Source organism: Bos taurus, chromosome 6 (genome assembly GCF_002263795.3).
Source record: "Bos taurus isolate L1 Dominette 01449 registration number 42190680 breed Hereford chromosome 6, ARS-UCD2.0, whole genome shotgun sequence".
Classification (NCBI taxonomy): Eukaryota; Metazoa; Chordata; class Mammalia; order Artiodactyla; family Bovidae; genus Bos; species Bos taurus.
In genome coordinates, this window is record NC_037333.1 from 100443486 (window position 1) to 100463144 (window position 19659).

A 19659-nucleotide genomic window follows, 5' to 3' on the forward strand; every position below is an offset into this window, starting at 1 on the left:
CAGGGAGGAAGAATAAAAAAGGACAAATGCATCTCTTCCTAATAGCCTATGGCTGTAAGGAGACTACAGGTCCATCTTGGTTATTCTTGTTTCTCTGGCTAACTTGTGGCTGTTTATGACCATCTCGACTACCCAGGATGTTGTACCTGGGGCTGCATCTTGTTCTCTTTTTTTCACCCTTTAGCTCTCACAGGCAGTACACCCACAGCTTCTTGCTCCTAAGAGCTCATTCCCAGGCTACCCACATTCCCTGCTTAAACTTGAGCTTCTGAAATCCAGGTATGATCATCATGACCAATAAGTTCAGGGTTTTCTATAAGATGTTATGGAAAAACACAAACCACCTTTTTGGCCCACCAATATATTTTAACTGTGCTAAATTATTTCTTTCAAACTCTTTGTTCCTGTTTGTGTCATAGTCATAGAAGAGCTTGATGGAATCAATTAAATGCATCAGCAAAAACCTCAGCACAGCTTTGTGAACCTGTTCAGTTCAGTCACTCAGTCATGTCTGACTCTTTGCAACCCCAAGGACTGCAGCACTCCAGGCCTCCCTGTCTATCACCAACTCCTGGAGCTTGCTCAAATTCATGTCCATTGAGTCAGTGATGCTATCCAACCATCTCATCCTCTGTCATCCCCTTCTCCTTCCGCCTTCAAACTTTTCCAGCATCAGTTCAGTTCAGTTCAGTCACTCAGTCATGTCCAACTCTGCAATCCCATGAATTGCAGCACACCAGGCCTCCCTGTCCATCACCAACTCCCAGAGTTCACTCAGACTCACGTCCATCGAGTCAGTGATGCCATCCAGCCATCTCATCCTCTGTCGTCCCCTTCTCCTCCTGCCCCCAATCCCTCCCAGCATCAGAGTCTTTTCCAATGAGTCAACTCTTCGCATGAGGTGGTCAAAGTACTGGAGTTTCAGCTTTAGCATCATTCCTTCCAAAGAAATCCCAGGGCTGATTTCCTTCAGAATGGACCGGTTGGATCTCCTTGAGGTCCAAGGGACTCTCAAGAGTCTTCTCCAACACCACAGTTCAAAAGCATCAACTGTTCAGTGCTCAGCCTTCTTCACACTCCAACTCTCACATCCATACATGACCACAGGAAAAACCATAGCCTTGACTAGACGGACCTTTGTTGGCAAAGTAATGTCTCTGCTTTTGAATATGCTGTCTAGGTTGGTCATAACTTTCCTTCCAAGGAGTAAGCATCTTTTAATTTCATGGCTGCAGTCACCATCTGCCGTGATTTTGGAGCCCCAAAAAATAAAGTCTGACACTGTTTCCACTGTTTCCCCATCTATTTCCCATGAAGTGATGGGACCGGATGCCATGATCTTAGTTTTCTGAATGTTGAGCTTTCAGCCAACTTTTTCACTCTCTTCTTTCACTTTCATCAAGAGGCTTTTTAGTTCCTCTTCACTTTCTGCCATAAGGGTGGTGTCATCTGCATATCTGAGGTGATTGATATTTCTCCCAGCAATCTTGATTCCAGCTTGTGTTTCTTCCAGTCCAGCGTTTCTCATGATGTACTCTGCATAGAAGTTAAATAAGCAGGGTGACAATATACAACCTTGATGTACTCCTTTTCCTATTTGGAACCAGTCTGTTGTTCCATGTCCAGTTCTAACTGTTGCTTCCTGACCTGCATACAGATTTCTCAAGAGGCAGGTTAGGTGGTCTGGTATTCCCATATCTTTCAGAATTTTTCACAGTTTATTGTGATCCACACAGTCAAAGGCTTTGGCATAGTCAATAAAGCAGAAATAGATGTTTTTCTGGAACTCTCTTGCTTTTTCCATGATCCAGCAGATGTTGGCAATTTGATCTCTGGTTCCTCTGCCTTTTCTAAAACCAGCTTGAACATCAGGAAGTTCATGGTTCATGTATTGCTGAAGCCTGGCTTGGAGAATTTTGAGCATTATTTTACTAGCATGTGAGATGAGTGTAATTGTGCAGTAGTTTGAGCATTCTTTGGCATTGCCTTTCTTTGGGATTGGAATGAAAAATGACCTTTTCCAGTCCTGTGGCCACTGCTGAGTTTTCCAAATTTGCTGGCATATTGAGTTCAGCACTTTCACAGCATCATCTTTCAGGATTTGAAATAGCTCAACTGGAATTCCATCACCTCCACTAGCTTTGTTCGTAGTGATGCTTTCTAAGGCCCACTTGACTTCACATTCCAGGATGTCTGGCTCTAGGTGAGTGATCACACCATCGTGATTATCTGGGTTGTGAAGATCTTTTTTGTATAGTTCTGTGTATTCTTGCCACCTCTTCTTAATATCTTTGCTTCTGTTAGGTCCATATCATTTCTGTCCTTTTTTAAGCCCATCTTTACATGAAATGTTCCCTTGGTATCTCTAATTTTCTTGAAGAGATCTCTAGTCTTTCCCATTCTGTTGTTTTCCTCTATTTCTTTGCATTGATCGCTGAGGAAGGCTTTCTTATCTCTTCTTGCTATTCTTTGGAACTCTGCATTCAGATGCTTATGTCTTTACTTTTCTTCTTTCCAGCATCAGGGTCTTTTCAAATGAGTCAGTTCTTCGCATCAGGTGGCCAAAATGTTGGAATTTGAGCTTCAGCATCAGTCCTTCCAATGGACCTGTATTCCTACTTAAATTTATTTTTTAAGTATGGGGTCACACATGTGTAAATAATGTTTCATCCCTCATTGAAATTAAGAAAAAAAAAGATAGTTCAGATAAGTAGATGCACATCTTCTATTTGGCCTACCTTGTGATCAGTTTTGAGAAATTGTCAAGTGGATGACTAGAATAAAAAACTGAATCTGTAGATGTGAGCTCACTGACCTAGATATGGGTTGAGTATGCAATACTCCTGACCTTACTTGCCATGGACACTGATTATTTGAATAAAACAACATAAATTGCCAACATCTACTGGATCATCGAAAAAGCAAGGGAATTCCAGAAAACATCTATTTCTGCTTTATTGACTATACCAAAGCCTTTGACTGTGTGCATAACAACCAACTGTGGAAAATTCTGAAGGAGATGGGACTACCAGACCACCTGACCTGCCTCTTGAGAAACCTGTATGCAGGTCAGGAAGCAACAGTTAGAACTGGACAGGGAACAACAGACTGGTTCCAAATAGGAAAAGGAGTACGTCAAGGCTGTATATTGTCACCCTGCTTATTTAACTTATATGTGAGTACATCATGAGAAACGCTGGACTGGAAGAAACACAAGCTGGAATCAAGATTGCTGGTAGAAATATCCATAACCTCAGATATGCAGATGATACACCCTTATGGCAGAAAGTGAAGAAGAACTAAAGAGCCTCTTGATGAAAGTGAAAGAGGAGAGTGAAAAGGTTGATTTAAAGCTCAACATTCAAAAATCTAAGATCATGGCATCCGGTCCCATCACATCATGGCAAATAGATGGGGAAACAGTGGAAACAGTGGCTGACTTTATTTTCTGGGGCTCCAAGATCGCTGCAGTTGGTGATTGCAGCCGTGCCATTAAAAGACGCTTAGTCCTTGGAAGGAAAGTTATGACCAATATAGACAGCATATTAAAAAGCAGAGAGATTACTTTGGTGACAAAGGCCCATCTAGTCAAGGCTATGGTTTTTCCTGTGGTCATGTATGGATGTGAAAGTTGGACTATAAAGAAAGCTGAGTGTAGAATTGATGCTTTTGAACTGTGGTGTTGGAGAAGACTCTTGTGAGTCCCTTGGACCTCAAGGAGATCCAACCAGTCCATTCTAAAGGAGATCAGTCCTGGGTGTTCATTGAAAGGACTGATGTTGAAGCTGAAACTCCAATACTTTGGCCACCTGATGTGAAGAACTGACTCATTTGAAAAGACCCTAATGCTGGCAAAGATTGAAGGCAAGAGGAGAAGGGGACGACAGAGGATAAGATGGTTGGATGGCATCACTGACTCAATGGACATGGGTTTGGGTGGACTCCGAGAGTTGGTGATGGACAGGGAGGCCTGGCATGCTGCGGTTCATGCGGTTGCAAAGAGCTGGACATGACAGAGCGACTGAACTGAACTGAACATAACCCTAACTTGACTGTGTTATTTAGCATTCAGAAGGCATTCTGGCCTTCTCCAGGAAGGCCAGAAACATCAGCTGTAAGACTCTAATACATTTTCAGACAGTTTTGCAGTGCCAAAATTCCTGTTTCTATTTTTGAACCGTTTTTCCTAGTTTTAATTTTTTTAGTGACTAGACTTAAGACTTACATTTTCCTCTAGATTTTAATGAGAAAGTTGACATCCTATAAATTTCTGTGTTTTACAAAGCACATAGTGCTTGCTGCAGGAGCCAAAGGTTCCTCCTGTGTTATGGACTTAAGCCTCTATTAATGGAGCATATCATCCTGACTTAGTTTTCTCAGGACTTCCTCTGTTAAATGAGGAGACGGAGCTGATGGCTTCAGAGCTGCTCTTTGATTCCAGATTTCTAGAAGTTTTCTTAGCCCCACAAATGCAGCTGCTTTCTAGAAATTATACTTTCATAATTCTTCCACTGAACTAATCCTTTTATTTTTTCCCCAAATCTTTACATTTGCCTACTAAATATTCATGGAATATCCACAGATATTTTGGAATTGGGGCACTTTACCTTTTAGCATACTGGGGGAAAATGAGCAGTCCATTTTCCAATCAGGCAAAGATTTCACGAATGTTCCAAGTGTTCTTAGTTTGCATCTTGAATACTTAAACAAAAATCTTCACTGAAGGCAGTTTTAGTCATTATCACAGGTATAACATAATTCCACTTCTAAAATGCTCACTGTTTTCAAAATTTCCTCTTTGAGATATCTTCATTTCATATGCAATTGTGATAAAAATACAATGTTTATTTAAAACATTTTTCTCTTTTTAACTCTTTTTTTTTTTTCTGTTTGCAATTTCTTTTTTTTAATGTATTTGGATTTTTTTTATTTTTATTTTTTTTATTTTATTTTTAAACTTTACATAATTGTATTAGTTTTGCCAAATATCAAAATGAATCCGCCACAGGTATACATGTGTTCCCCATCCTGAACCCTCCTCCCTCCTCCCTCCCCATACCATCCCTCTGGGTCATCCCAGTGCACTAGCCCCAAGCATCCAGTATCGTGCATCGAACCTGGACTGGCAACTCGTTTCTTACATGATATTTTAGATGTTTCAGTGTCATTCTCCCAAATGATTGCGATCCCATAGACGGCAGCCCACCAGGCTCCCCCGTCCCTGGGATTCTCTAGGGAAGAACACTGGAGTGGGTTGCCATTTCCTTTTCCAATGCACAAAAGTGAAAAGTGAAAGTGAAGTCACTTAGTTGTGTCTGACTCTTAGCGATCCCATGGACTGCAGCCCACCAGGCTCCTCCGTCCATAGGATTTTCCAGGCAAGAGTACTGGAGTGGGGTGCTGTTGCCTTCTCCAAAAAATGATTGAGGATGCTTTAAAGATATAAACAAGTATTTTGCTCCCTCTGAAGCCTTTTCTTTCAAAAATTATGAAATACGAAACTCATGAAATAGAAAACTTGGCTGGGTTTTCAAACATGCATAAATCATTCATCAGATTGTTGTTTACTGTTTGAAATTCTATCAATGAATTCCTTTTTCAAAGCAGAGACTGTGACATTCTTTGTGTCCGTGTCCAAAACACTTAACAGAGGGGAGGTCAATTAAATATCAGGTATTCATTTATAAATCTTGTAACACATCATAATATTACTGGGTAAGGAAACTCAAATACATATCTGTCAAAATACATAATATGAACTGAAAGTTGCAACATTGTAATTAAGACATTATGAATCACATAATTTGATTTGATCATAGAAATAATTATTGGCAGAAGCAATATTTGTTGCCTTTCCAGGTTTACACATCTCTGATCAGTTATTTTAATAGAAATTACATTTTTATTTCTGACTTGTTCTCCCCTCTTAGGATTGGGAAATAGGAATATGCTATCTCAACTAGTTCAGTAATAAAGAATCTGCCTGCCAATGCAGGAGACATGGTGGGTTCCATCCTTGGTTCAGGATGGAAATGACAACCCACTTCAGTATTCTTGCCTGGAGAATCCCACGGATAGAAGAGCCTGATGGGTTCAATACAGGAAACCACAAAGAGTAAAATATGACTGAGCACAATGCTATCCTTGAGGGCTTGTATATGGTAGCATTCCATATAATTGATACTTTTCTAACTTTTGTTTTGATGTCTCTCTGAAAATCTCAGATTTTCTTTTATGAATTATGTTAGTGATTTTACTAAATGCTCAGGAACTAATATAGTAATTAGCTTTTTTATTTTAAAGTGGAACAAAGTCAAGCCCCAATTCCTCAATTTCAAATATCTTATTAAAGAGGCATTTATGCCAGTCCAGGTTCAATGCACAATACTGGATGCTTGGGGCTAGTGCACTGGGACGACCCAGAGGGATGGTATGGGGAGGGAGGAGGGAGGAGGGTTCAGGATGGGGAGCACATGTATACCTGTGATGGATTCATTTTGATATTTGGCAAAACTAATACAATTATGTAAAGTTTAAAAAAATAAATAAAACTCAAAAAAATAATTTCAGGTAATAAAAATTGAAGATATTTTTAACATAATCTGACTTTACTGTAGCTTTCCAGGGAAATGAAAGGAGGCAATTTTCTTTTTTTTTTTTTTTGGTGAATGGTTATGTGCTGTGTCCTTTGTTCATTATCCTATTTATATTATTATCTCATTAATTCTGATAGTACTATTATACTCTATGCAGTTTTTTCTGTGTAAGACTGAGCTTCATAAGGGTTAAAATAATCTATGTTCCAAAGATAACAAGTGGCAGAACTGGGCAGAACAATGAAATAAATAATAAAAGGAGGTCAGAAAGGGAAAAAAAAAATGTTCTTAGGAGGCGAGCGGGATCTAAACTAGAGTTGAGATGTTTTTGAGTAGGTTTATTTATCAAATAAGGGAGAAAAAAAAAAGAAATGGATAAATAGGAATGTAGCTTGCATGGAATCCTGATGAAGAACCCATCATTTTAAATAATGGCAATTTATAGGCATCCTTGAGTTCTAGGAATTAGGTTAATAACTTAATTTCTGCTGAGAGGTCCTAGGATAGGAGATGTTAGCTTCTGTAGATGATACGTGGCAGCTTGGGATGTGTCCTCAGAGTGTGCAGCCAAGATGGGATAAAGACCCTGCTAAATCCCACCTGCCCCATCCAGGACTCAGTTTTTACAGTCATTCATGAAAGGAACCTCTGTTAGCTGTGTAGGCATTTCCAGGTGGTCCCTACTTCTAGTTATTTCATATTATCCTGCTCAGATCCATTAGCACCACCTGACATAAACCTGAGTTTTATTTCTGGCTGTCTTTACAAACTCATACAATGAAGAGAATTCACGGACAACAAACAGATGTGATGTATTCTGTTTCTGACGCAAGACAAAAGTGATACCAAGCAGTGGCTGATGACTGTTTTACTATCTGTAAAATGGAAATGGCTAATCAGGAAATGTACCAGGGACTGTCTTCTTAGGCATGTGACAGGGAACTGGGGAGAACATGTACTAGCCTGTCAAAACCATTGCCCACTGAGGGCATTTTCACTGGTCATCGTGTTAGTGGTGGTTCCCACTAATGGGTTAAAAAAGAATAATCTGGAGCATTTGCAGACATTAATCCTCATCTTCCTTCCACTCCCCATCCCCCCTTCCCATGAGAATCCCTGAAATCAAACACTGAAAAAACAGAATGGAGAACGAGAAAACAGCAAGACAGAGATGCAGAGACAAAAAAAAGAAACTCAGAGAAATTCAGGGTATCATAAACTGTTTCTCCAATGAGGAATGAGGATCAAGTCTTTTATATATTGGGCCAAGAACAAACTAGATGCAAAGGATAAAGAGATAATTGGCTCTTTTTCCTTCTAGATATTCCCCACACTAGAGCATTTAGTACTTAATTCATGTCACCAGTGATAATTAATTAAAAAAAAAAACATCATCTAGTAGATCACATTAATGTTGATAATTTATAATGACAATTGGTTTATAATAAGGGAGACAACCTTGGAACATATAATAGTAACATAGTAAAGAGCCATGAAGAGAATGAACTGATACATAGATAATAATGATGCTGCAATGTGTTGGGAGGACTCTGAGGAGCTCTGGTTCTTTATGTCTCAGAGTGTGCAGAGAGGAGCATATCCTAGGAGTCATTAGCTTACTGAACTCATTGGACAAGATGTGGGTCTCACACTATCATTGTTTTATTGTTTGGTGGCATGTCTCAGGCTTCTGTTGCATGGTTTTGTTGCTTGGCTTTGTGGTTAAGCAAACCTGCTTTCTTGAGTGATCCTTAACTTACAGTGGTCTCCCATACTTTTTTTTCTTTATAATGACTACAATCTCTTGAGGGATTAACTATTTAACCACCTACTTCATCTCTTTACTCTGTCCCTATCAGTATCATAAACTTGAGTTCAACACGAATATCTAACTCTTCAAAGTATATGGTTATAAAAAATCATTCTGGAAAAGTATACATTTTTCAAGTGATGACATTCTTACCTGAGATTGTTTTAAATTCATAATGGGGATTAAATCTCTGTGTTTTTTTTTTTTTTGTCTAAGTTTGCAAAAACATTAGCCCTATATTTTATTGTCCATGCAAGTTTCTAACTAATGCTTGAGAGGAAGTTATAAAGGCAGTGATTGCCGAAGTCTTTGTATCCTGAATACTTAGTCTTTCTTTCTGACCCAGAAAGTTTCTTTTAATAGTGAGCTGATTTAAAATGGAAAAACATGAGAAGTTGTCTCTTCTCTAAAGGCCATCAGGTGATATTCTTAGAGGTAAATCACCTGCAAAATAAAGCTTGCAGGTGAAGACAACTTTGTAAACGAAATTGCACTGGGCATATGATGGATAGAGGTTCTGTAAACTCCACCACCTCCTTTTAGCTTCTGTGGGCATTTGCGTGGGGGTGAATTACATTTGATAACAAATGGGATTGGGGTCTAGCAAGGATCAGAGGACCTGAATTTAATCTTAACTCTGCTTACTAAAAACCTAAACAATTAATCTGAAGACTCATTTGCTCATCTTAAAAGGAAACAAAACAAAAAACAGAAGATTGCACTAGAAGATTTCTAATATATTTTTAGCTTGAAATTTTAATAACTGTTGAAATGCATCTTTTATTAATGTTCCAAAATTCTTTTACCCAATACAAAGAAAAAAAAGCCAGAGGACAGAACATTATAGCACTAGTAAACTTGACTAGGAAAAATACATTTTTATTTTTTATGTTTAATATTGGAGCAAGCTCTTTTCATCATATAATTATGATAATAACCAGTTTGGAGGCATGTCTGAAAACTTACCAGATAATGAATCTGGTTCTTATTAACAACTTCTACACCTCAGGCTAATCCATTAGCAACAGATGTATACACTTTTCATTTTCTTTGGTTCTCAATATCAAGCTGTTCTCATTTCTGATCCTCTTTTGAGCCTTATAATTCCTCTTTGAATGTAGCTAGAGCCATATCTTTGCATTGAGTTGGTTAGAGTGGAGACCTGCTGTGCTTCAGAGAAGTCAGCTTGACAGATCTTCTTTATTAAATAAATCACAAAGAAACTTTATCTTTTACAACAAAAGTAAAGGATATTGTGTGAATTTTGAGAGAAATTTTACATTTTGTGGTTTTGGTGCCTTTTTTAGTTTGAGATATCTTACCATCAAAATACTTTTATAGAAATACATAGTACATACTAATCCTGTATGCTACCAAATGCTTTTAAAGTAGATTCAAGAGTTTAAAATAGAATGTAGATTTTAATTTTTCAGATGTTTTCCTTTTAATTATAAGTTTAGAAGTTAAATTGAATATTTTTCAAAGCCATTTTGTAAATTTCCATACCATGCCATATTTGTGTACCAGTTACTATATTTTTTGCATGTTCAGTTTGATTATCTCCTTTTCAAGAAGGAAGAAGTCCCTCTGAAAGCAATGCTTAATACGTGAGTGTTAGAGAATGAATTGTTAGCCCAGAGATGCTAATATTTAGAGCATGACTATTTAATGTAGATGAGATTTTAATTCATTTGGAGTGGGAAAGCTTCCTTCTTTCCTCCCTTTCTTTCTTGTTCTTTTCTTCTTTCTCTTGCTTCCTCCTTGTCGTCTGTCTTTAATTAAAATAAACCCTCATTGAGTACCTGCCATCTGACATATTTGCCCTCCCAAATAATATATATTATAGTAGATCAAGTTTTACTCCCTACAATCTTTATCAAAATTATCAGTGCACATAAAAGTAGACCTAAGGGTATATGTAAAATTTAACATTAACACTCTCACTTTTTTCAGTACATTTGCCACAGTTCTTAAAATATGTGTAGGAAAAAGTTAAAGAGTAGTGAAATATAAATAAGAATCCTTGGTCTTGGTTTTCACATGTGTAAAATGAAAGGGTTAACTAAAGTAGGTTTACTGTCCTTCCCTTGTAGCACCGCTAACCTGTAGTATTTGCAGTTGTAACTGATTTGATAGCACTTTTGGGGGCCTGGCATTCACGCCTCTACCAATGATCACCTGCTTTCCATTTTATCAAAAACTCGCACGTTTCCATGACATTCAGTCTGGGATTAGGGAGTGAGTCTGGAAAACCAGTATGGCAAGTGTAGTATCAGAGGGCTCAACTTGAGTGTTGCTATGCTCCTGTGTCAATAAGCTAGGAGCTGTGTCACAAGTCATTAATTAAACTATTAAAGCTTGAGAAAATTTCACTTTTTCAAATATTTCAGTGCATTCAACATAGTCTCTGTACTACTGGCATTCTGACACTCTTCATGAAAAGAGAAAAGGATGGAATTGCAGATAAGGCCCTGAGAATTGACCTGAGTATAACTTTGTCAAAGGATTGGTGTGAGCACTAAATGGTAGTTGTGAGCTGCTACCTATAAGGTACTTAGCACGGTATATGGCATGTAGGAAATACTTAGTATATGTTAGTTAATAGTATTTCTAGACCACGAACAACCAACATCCACAAAGACAACAAGCATACATTATTATTAGCTTTACTACCAATTACTTACATTATAGCAGAAGCAAAAATAAGTTTGAAAACCTCTGGCCTAACCTACAGTCTAATGTACAATGATCTTAGGCTTGGTTTGTCAGAAGTGGGTCCTCTTCTTTTCTATCTTCAAGGCAGACTTGTCCACTCCATCCCAGCACTCCTTTCTCACTAGGCTGGTAAATGCATTGAAATCTTTCTTAATATAACATTCCAGGCAGCCACAAAAAGTCATTCAGGGTTTTCAGGAGAGATGAAATCTACCTACCAGCCTTGCTTTAGATTGAATAGCTATTGAATTGGCCCTCTAATCCATATGTAAAGAAAGGAATCTTATTTTCTGTCTCAGGGTACTTACTAAAATAACTTCCATCTCTTCTGAATACAAGCATTAGAATGTCAAGAACTCATTATAACTCATCATCATCATCAATACTCACGGTCAGTCTTGTCCAGCTCTTTGGACAAGAGCTACTCTTATGGACTGTAGCCTGCCACACTTCTCTGTCCATGGAATTTTCCAGGCAAGAATACTGGAGTGAGTTGCCACTTCCTCCTCCAGGGGGAATCTTCCTGACCCAGGGATTGAACCCACATCTCCTGTGTCTCCTGCATTGAAAGCAGATTCTTTATTACTTGGGCCATTGGGGAAGCCAGTAGTGGCTTATTCTCTCTAAAACATATGTCAAGCAAGTATTTCGTAACCCCACAAAAGTCACCTATCATTTTCCAATCCATTCACCAATGTCAGTACATTAACAAAACAAAATGAAAACATTACTTAAAATTTACTTAACTGTATACAGGTACAAAAAAGAGACTAAATGGAACACAAAATCCATTCTTTGATTCATTCATATGAAAGGTAATCATATAGTCAATGTGGAAACGTGAGTTTAGGGACTTCCCCGATGGTCCAGTGGTTAAGACTTCACCTTGTAATGCAGGGGGTACAGGTTTGATCCCTGGTTGGGGAGCTAAGATCCCACATATCTCACAGCCAAAAAAAAAAAAAAAAGCCAAAGCAGAGGTAGTAAAAAATTCAATAAAGACTTTAAAAATGGTCCACATCAAATAAAAATCTTTAAAAGAAGAAAAAAGAAGAGACTCAGCTGACAAACACTGCAATCCTATATACTTTCCTTTTTTTAAAAAACAACAACCTCTTTATGATTTTGCTCTCTTCCATTGACCCTAATCTGCCTAATATGTCCATGCTCACTACAACCAACTCCACCTCCTTTTTCACTCAGACCTGGACACTATTTGTCCAAGGGACATTAATGAACCTGAAAGAAAGGGGGCATTGCAGAACCTGAAAACTTTCCCCTACTCCAATAAATGGTACAAACTGAACTATTAAGCCAAACACAACAAGGGAGTAACCCCTTTCTCAGGTTGATGGAGCACATCAGGAAATGGGAAGCTCCTTTCCTTTCAGACATCCAACATATGAAGATTTCACTAGAAATAAGTCTCTCTCTGGCAAGCATAGACACATTGTCTATTTTGCCTAGTTCATTTTGTACCTAGAAAGTGATAGCATAAAGCACCTAACAGTAAACAAATTAGATGGTATTTATAGTTACCTAGTAGGTGTAGGCAAAGTCTCAAAGTTCCTTTTGAAGAACTAAACCATACTTAGGTTGAGATTCATGGTTTAATTTTCTCACTGAATTTCAGTGTTTAGCATTTGCTCATAAATGCAAATAACCCTGCTGAATTAGAAAATTGGTACCTTCTTTTCCTGTGTGGTTTATGTAAAAAGACTTTGGGGAACATAATGAAAAGCTGCTGCTAAATAAATGGTTAGGTAGAGAAATACAAATAAGGGCTATGAAAGAAGTGTAAAACAAAAGGGGAAAATGAAAACAAGCCTCACAAAATGGTTTCAGAGATTGAAATAATTGAAAAAGAAACATTAGAAAGACAAATGTAGCTAGTGAATTATATGACTTTTATACAGTGTATTCATTTCCCAAAAGGGCCAATAATGTTAAGTGTAGGCATCACAGTGTGTTTGGTCATACTAGAATAATTAATACGATGTTAAGGTTGACTTTAGTAATGTATGCATGCATGCTCAGTTGCTTCAGTCGTGCCCAACTCATTGTGACCTATGGACTGTAGCCCGCCAGGCTCCTCTGTCCCTGGGATTCTCCAGGCAAGAATACTGGGGAGGTATTCTCTGTACTACTGGCATTCTGACACTGATTTTTAACTAAAAAGACAGTGCCAGCAGTTTCCTGATGGAAGTAGTTATATATAGGCTAGGCACCGGCATTCAGAAAGGAGTTGGAGACTGGGACACAGTTTCTTAATGGTAAATCAGAGCAAGGCATCTTTCTTCTATTTGTCAGATCATCATTACTAAGTCAGGCTTCCCAGGTGGCTCAGTGGTAAAGAACCCACCTGCCGATGCAGGAGACATAGGTTTGATCCCTGGGTCAGGAAGCTCCCCTGGCGGAGGGCATGACAACTGTCTTTTTAGTTAAAAATCAATATTATTTTGGAGGATTCTGGGAAGATAGTGGAATAGGACGCATCAGAAATTTGTCTCCCCACCTAGATTGTGCTGGCAGAATCTGTCTGATGTAACTGTTTTGAAACTCTGAAGCTTGTAATTCCAGGGGAAGGCATGGCCAGTATAAATGATCATGAATATAATTTTGATCAGTTTTAGCTCCTAGCAGAGTAGCAGCTACCCATCACCCACCTACAGCCACATGGCAGGAAGTTGTGCATATGTTGCAGAAGCAACTTGTATAGAATTTATGGAAGCCAGGATGGGCAAAAAAAGGACCCTGTTCTCCAAATCTGGGGCATCTGTTCTCTGATCACTGATTGCTTCTTCTGATCACAGAAGTTCAAAGAAGCAGGCATCCATTGTTGTTTCATCTCCCACCATTGCTGCAAATCTCTCAGCCGAAGTGACTTCCAGGGTATTCAAAGGGCCTGTATCCTTTTGTTCCCACCCCTTCCCCCTTACTTTCTCTTTTTCCTTTTTGGAAGCCAGACATTAAAAGCTAGAATATTGAAAAGCAACTGCATTTAGGAAGAAAATTAGAAAGTGATGACACATGCCAAGGGAACATCACAGGCTCCGAAAAGATATGAGAAGACCTTCAGTTTACAACTCAGGGTGATTCTTGGCACAGAAACAGCCTGCAACAATAAAACAAACAGACAATAAACAAAAACAGCAAGTCCTGGGGAAAGAGGAGGATTTGCTTCCCAGAGTTACTACATGATCAGATTCAAATGTCCAGTTTGCAACAACAACAACAACAAAAACAAAAATCCACAAGACATTTAAATAAACAGGAAAGTATGGACCATTTAAAGGAAAAAATAAATCAAGAGAATCTATCACTGAAAAAGAACAAATGACAGATCTACTAGAAAAAAATCAGTTTCAAACTGTCTTAAAGATGCGCAAAGAACTAGGGGAAGATGTGGAGAAAGTAAAGAAAATGATATAGGAACAAAATGGAAATATCAATAAAGAGAGAGTTCAATTCAGTCACTCAGTCATGTCCGATGCTTTGTGACCCCATGGATGAGCACGCCAGGCTTCCCTGTCCTTCACTGTCTTCCCAGAGCTTGCTCAAACTCATGTCCATTGAGTTGGTGATGCCATCCAACCATCTCATCCTCTGTTATCCCCTTCTCCTCCTCCCTTCAATCTTTCCCAGCATCAGGGTCTTTTCAAATGAGTCAGTTCTTCGCATCAGGTGGCCAAAGTATTAGAGTTTCACCTTCAGTATCAGTCCTTCCAATGAATATTCAGGACTGATTTCCTTTAGGGTGGACTGGTTGGATCTCCTTGCAGTCCAAGGGAATCTCAAGAGCTTTCTCCAACACCACAGTTCAAAAGCATCAATTCTTCAGTGTTCAGCTTTCTTTATGCCCAAATCTCACACCCATACATGACTACTGGAAAAACCATAGCTTTAACTAGACGGACCTTAGTCAGCAAAGTAATGTCTCTGCTTTTTAATATGCTGTCTAGGTTGGTCATAACTTTTCTTCCAAGGATCAAGCATTTTTTAATTTCATAGCTGCAGTCACTATCTGCAATGATTATGGAATCCCCCCCCAAAAAAAGTCTGTTACTGTTTCCGTTGTTTCCCCATCTATTTGCCATGAAGTGATGGGACCAGATGCCATGATCTTAGTTTTCTGAATGTTGAGCTTTAAGCCATCTTTTTCCCTCTCCCCTTTCATGTTCATCAAGAGACTCTAGTTCTTCTTCACTTTCTGCCATAAGGGTGATGTCATCTGCATATCTGACATTATTGATATTTCTCCTGGCAATTTTGATTCCAGCTTGTGCTTCATCCAGCCTGCCATTTCGCATGATGTACTCTGCATACATAAGTTAAATCAGGAGGATGACATGATACAGTCTTGACATATTCCTTTCCCGATTTGGAACCAGTCTGTTGTTCCATGTCTAGTTCTAGTTGTTGCTTCTTGACCTACATACAGATTTCTCACGAGGCAGGTCAGGTGGTCTGGTATTCCCATCTCTTTCAGAATTTTCCAGTTTGTTGTGATCCACACAGTCAAAGGCTTTGGCATAGTTAATAAAGCAGAAGTAGATGTTTTTCTGGAACTCTCTTTTTGATGATCCAACAGATGTTGGCAGTTTGATCTCTGGTTCTTCTGCCTTTTCTAAATCCAATTTTAACATCGGGAATTTCATGGTTCATGTACTGTTGAAGCCTCGCTTGGAGAATTTTAAGCATTACTTTGCTAGCATGTGATAGAAAACCTGCAAAGAAGCCAACAAGAAGTTTTCGAACTAAAATAATAAAATGAATAAAAAATTCAGAGTCATTCAAAGGCAGATTTGAGCAGACAGAAGAAATAATCAGTGAGCTTAAATATAAGAATGGAAATTACTGAGCCTGAAGAACGAAGGAAAATCATTACAAAAATGTGAACAAAGCTTAAGGGATCTGTGCCGGATCAAATGGGCCAATAGAAGCATTGGGGGAATCCTGGAAGGAGAGGAGAGAAAGAGGCAGAGAGAATACTTGAAGAAATAATGGCTGAAACCTTACCAACTTTCATGAAAGATGTGAATGCAAACACCAAAGAAACTCAATAATGAAGTAAGACAAACCCAAAGACAACCATGCCAAGACACATTATAATCAAACTATCAAAAGTCAAAGATAAAAAGAATTTTGAAGACAGCAAGACTTAAGTAACTTGTCCCACACAAGAGATTCACAATAAGGTTTTCAACAGATTTCTTATCAGAAACAGTAGAGGCCAGAGGCATCGGGCCAAAATATTCAGTGCTAAAAGAAAAAAAAAAAACCTTTTCAGGAATTTTGTATCCAACAAAACTAGCCTTCAGAACACGGGAAGGAAGTAAGGTGTTCCCTGAAAGAAGAAAGCTGAGGGAGTTTGTTATCACTAGATCTGCCCTTCAAGAAATGGTCAAGGGAATCCTGCAAGATGCAGTGGTAGGGCAAGAGGCAGCCACTTGAAGTTGCCTAAGGATATAAAGATCTCAATAAAGGAGAAGGGTGCACACTGATATACATCTCATCACATCCTTTATCTTGACATTTTTCTTTTGCTAATTACAAAATAACTGCTTCCTGATGCTCTTATTCTTCAAATAATTGTTACTATCAATGTATGTTGTATTCTCCTCTTTAATTTGTATCTGATTTCCTCTTTTCATCAGGTACCACATATTATTTCATAACAGTTCAATGAAAAAAATCAAACAATAAAGAAAGATACCCAGAAATATTTCATTAACAGAACATTTCAGATTTAAATTCAGTGCTCAAAGTATCTTAATTTTTTGTTAATAGTACTGGATGATGACCTAACTCAGTTAGTTGGATTCCATTATTGGATGTTTATCAATTGTTTAAAAATGAATTATAAAATATATGTTTTTTTTTTTTAAAAGGAGGATGATTAATGCACTGGAAATGACTCACTGGTTTGAAATCACTGGTAGTTCAATGAAGGCATTGCTGAAATGTTTAACAAAATGACCAAATTTAATATATTTTATCACATTAAGTTTCTATAAATATGTATGCATACATAATTTTACTTAATATAGTTGGAATCTTCTTCATTCTGCCATTGCCAGACATATGTCTTCACCTAGCAACCCTCTCTATGTTCATTCTCCAACCCTCGGGAATATGTTGTTGACTTTTTCAGTGCAACATTTTTTTTTTTTGACATTTTTCTGTCCCTCTTTTCTTTTTCATTTTCTCCCCAAATAAAAATGTCCCATGTTAACAACCTAGTACTTTTCCCTCTGTATTTTTCATATGCATATAATTATAGGAAATATACCTACACATGAATATTCATACTCACCATTACTTGCAAAATAGGAGGGTATGCTCTTTTAAAAGCATTATGTCATACATGCCAACTTTTATCCATCCTGCTTTTCTCACTCAGCAATACCTAGGATGATAGTTTCTCCAAAGGAACTAGTATACTTTATTTTTGGTTTCTTATTTACCAATATAATAATAAACACCCACATATGCAAAAAATATCATTTTGCACATTAAAACTTACTTTTTTCTACCTAACCAGAATCACAATTGGTGGTTAAAATCTTTTGGTATAGACAGAATGGGATATGACAAGCAGAAACTAAATAATTCCTGGGACTGTGCTTTCACTTTATATGAAGAAAACTGTGATGCATGTTTTTGAGTCCAGTTTTATCCTAAGGATTCTACTCATTATGTGCCTGCAGTCTTTTGTGCTTTGGTGTATGGAGCCAAAATTGTGCCAGCATTGAAAGTCAAATATTAAGTAGAGAGTGGGCAGCCAGAATGATCAAGAGTCAAGGTCCTGAGACTTATAATAAAGTTGTAATAACAACTTTGGAGTGAGCATTTTCCAGGTTTTCTTTATTTTCCATAGAAAATATTACTTTCCTAGTGATGTTCAGATAAAAGTTGGATGAGTTAAGAGAAGAGAAGGGAGATGGAACCTTTTCAGCGACTCAAGGAATTCTCTTCTGGTTTAACTGGACATGCTTGTGGTTAAGAGGAGGACAGTTAAAATCCTGCATTACTTTCTTCCTGTAATCTTACTTGTCTCTCAGTTTTAAGACCAGCTTTTCTAAAATAAAAAAGGTCACATTCAAGGGGATGAAATTGGGAATATTCTACCGAAATACAAATGGAATAGAATTTATACATAAAACAGTTCAACATAATATCCATCATTTGCCTAGGTGTTCACAGTTCAGTTCAGTTCAGTTCAGTTGCTCAGTTGTGTCTGAGTCTTTTTGACCCCATGGACTGCAGCACACCAGGCTTTCCTGTCCATCACCAACTCTCAGAACTTAGTTAAACTCATGTCTATCAAGTCAGTGAAGTCATCCAACCATCTCATCCTCTGTCTTCCCCTTCTCCTCCTGCCTTCAATCTTTCCCAGCATCAGGGTCTTTTCAAATGAGTTGTTTTTTTGCATCGGTTGGCCAAAGTATTGGAGTTTCAGCTTCAGCATCAGTCCTTCCAATGAATATTCAGGGCTGATTTCCTTTAGGATTGACTCGTTGGATCTCCTTGCAGTACACAGGAGTCTCAAGAGTCTTCTCCAACACCACAGTTCACAAGCATCAATTCTTCAGTGTTCAGCTTTCTTTATGGTCCATCTCTCACATCCATACATGACTACTGGAAAAACCATAACTTTGACTAGATGGACCTTTGTTGGCAAATTAATGTCTCTGCTTTTTAATATGCTGTCTAGGTAGGTCATAACTTTTCTTCCAAGGAGCAAGAGTCTCTTAATTTCATGGCTGCAGTCATCATCTGCATTGATTTTGGAGCCCAAGAAATAAAGTCTCTCATTGTTTCCATTGTTTCCCCATCTATTTGCCAGGAAGTGATGGGACTGGATGCCATGATCTTTGTTGAAGGTTGAATTTTAAGCCATCTTTTTCACTGTCCCCTTTCACTTTCATCAAGAGGCTCTTTAGTTCTTCTTCACTTTCTGCCATAAGGGTGGTGTCATCTGCATATCTGAGGTTATTGATATTTCTCCCGGCAATCTTGATTCCATCTGGTGCTTTATCCAGACTGAAATTTCACATGATGTACAAGATGAATAAGCAGGGTGACAATTTACAGCCTTGACGTACTCCTTTCGCAATTTGGAATCATACTCTTGTCATATCTGGTTCTAGCTGTTGCTTCTTGACCTACATACAGATTTATCAGGTGTTCTAAGAAACAAAAAAGATAAAAGTTGTATGGCTTTAATGGCTAGAATTTCTTTTACTATAATGAGGAGCCAGGAGTCCAACTTCAAGTTTACTATTAGTGTTTTTCAGTAGCATTCAAAATATCCATTGCTTACCTCCTCTCTAACTAGAGATAACATAATATTTTTAAGTCCAAGTATCATTTGAAATAAAATAAAATTTAAAAAATATATAAAGTGATCATTTGTCAAAGAAAAGATGTTCATGTTAAAGGAACAATGACTAGCAGATTTATACAAAGCACTCAGTCTGTCATTGAAAAATAGCTTTTTTTTTAAAGCAAGGTTTTCACATTCATTGTAACCAT

At 38.0% G+C, this 19659-nt stretch overlaps 1 protein-coding gene across 4 annotated transcripts in view; it reads left to right on the forward strand.

The window, feature by feature from the left end:
• The window catches only part of ARHGAP24 (Rho GTPase activating protein 24), an 881574-nt gene that overhangs the window by 437769 nt on the left and 424146 nt on the right, over positions 1-19659 (forward strand). The window lies entirely within an intron of this gene.